General features: G+C 47.8%; 1 protein-coding gene across 1 annotated transcript in view; it reads right to left on the bottom strand.

Moving 5' to 3' along the window:
* Window positions 1–1840, bottom strand: part of NPLOC4 (NPL4 homolog, ubiquitin recognition factor) — a 98511-nt gene that overhangs the window by 83173 nt on the left and 13498 nt on the right. The gene's annotated exons all lie outside the window — the stretch shown is intronic.

Raw genomic sequence — 1840 nt, 5'->3', positions numbered from 1 at the left:
TCAAAAAAAAATCTCATCTGCCAAATTCCTCTCGTTATTCAGTTCTTTTGAGGAAATTGCACTGCTTATCCAGATGTCAATTAAAGTGAGAAAAGCTAGGGCAGCGACTGTGGCTCAAAAGGGTAAGGCGCAGGTCCCATATGCCAGAGGTTCAAACCCAGCCCCGGCCAAAAAAAGAAAAGCATCATGTACTGATTCAACTAGATGCTGGGCATACCCATTCACTCGTCAAACAAACTTTAATCAGTCTTACATGCCAGCCCCCATTCTGGACACTCAGAACACAACAGTCAGTTGTGTTAGGGTTAAAAGACAGGGTTCTGGGTAGCACCTATGGTTCAGTGGGTAGGGCACCAGCCTCATATACAGAGGGTGGCGGTTTAAACCCGGTCCCTGTAGTCCCAGCTACTCGGGAGGCTGAGGCAAGAGCATCGCCTAAGCCCAGGACTTGGAGGTTACTGTGAGCTATGATGCCAAAGCACTCTACCAAGGGTGATAAAGTGAGACTCTGTCTCTAAAAAACAAAAGAAGATGAAAAAGGAAAAGAAAGGAACGCAGACAAGGCCACTCCAGAAGAGAGTCAAGGGGTTCTCTGAAGAGATAAGTTAACCTCCCACACACACTCTGAGAGACAGCCACAGGCAGGAGGAGCCAGGATGAAGGCTGGGAAGCAAGAAACAGGAAAATGGAAGAGGAGGCTGGAGAGACCAACGGAGCCCAGAAACGGGGCCCATGTGTGCTAAGCAGTGTGGACACCACTACAACAGCCCTGGAAAGCCACAGGCCGAGGGCAGGCGGCATCAAGCCCTGTTGAACATCATTCTGCAAGAGGAAGCAGGATAATCGGTCACCCAGACGAAAGCTGTAGGCTGAGATGAGCCAAGAGCATGGAGATAGGAGAGAGCACTGTCCAGCTGAGATCCTCAGAGCCCTTTTTTCTTTTTTTAGAGACAAAAAAAAGTCTCACTTTGTTGCCCTCAGTAGAGTGCTGTGGCATCACAACTCATAGCAACATCCAGCTCTTGGACTTAGCCAATTCTCTTGCCTCAGCCTCCCAAGTAGCTGCAACTACAGGTGCCCGCCACAATGCCAGGCTGCATTTTTGTTGCAGTTTGGCAGGGGCCGGGTTTGAACCCGCCACCCTCAGCATATGGGGCTGGCCCCTACTCACTGAGCCACAGGTGCCGCCCAATCCTCATAGTTCTTGTTAGCAGCAGGATGAGAAGGCAGGAATAGAGTGGAAGAAAGGAAGGACATCAGAGTAAGGTTCAGATTTCTGGCTTGGGTAAATTGGTGAAGGTGACACCTGTGAGGGAACCAGTAAGAGGAAGACTGGAGGGAAGACTGTCTCAGAAATGACTGAGACAGACCAGCAAAGCCCTCTAGCAAACAGAGGGTACCAGATCCAGGCCTGAGGAGGGGGCCAGAGCTAGAGTTCTCCATTCAGGGGTCATCAGTGAAGAGTTCAACAAATGAAAGGACAGGAAATCTCAACAGAGCAATACCAATTATAAAGAAAAATCAAATGGAAGTTTTCAAAGTTAAAAAGTAAAACTGAAATAAAAAATTGACTGGATGAACTTATCAGCAGAAGGAGATAGCAAAAGGTTAACTTGCTAACTTAAAAGCAAGTTAATAAAAACCATACAATCTGAAGACAGATTTGAATGGAAAATGAACAAGACTATAGGAACTCATAAACCTTGGGAGAAGAGAGTGATGACAGGGCAGAAAAATATTTTAAGAGTAGCTCAGTGCCTGTGGCTCAAGTGGGTAAGGCGTCAGCCACATACACCTAAGGTGGCGGGTTCGAATCCAGCTCAGGCCCGCCAAACAACGA

Source organism: Otolemur garnettii, unplaced genomic scaffold, assembly GCF_000181295.1.
Source record: "Otolemur garnettii isolate 467f Iridium unplaced genomic scaffold, OtoGar3 scaffold00018, whole genome shotgun sequence".
NCBI classification, from domain to species: Eukaryota; Metazoa; Chordata; class Mammalia; order Primates; family Galagidae; genus Otolemur; species Otolemur garnettii.
The sequence above is the reverse complement of the archived record's forward strand: the minus strand, read 5'-3'. Positions and strand labels throughout refer to the sequence as shown.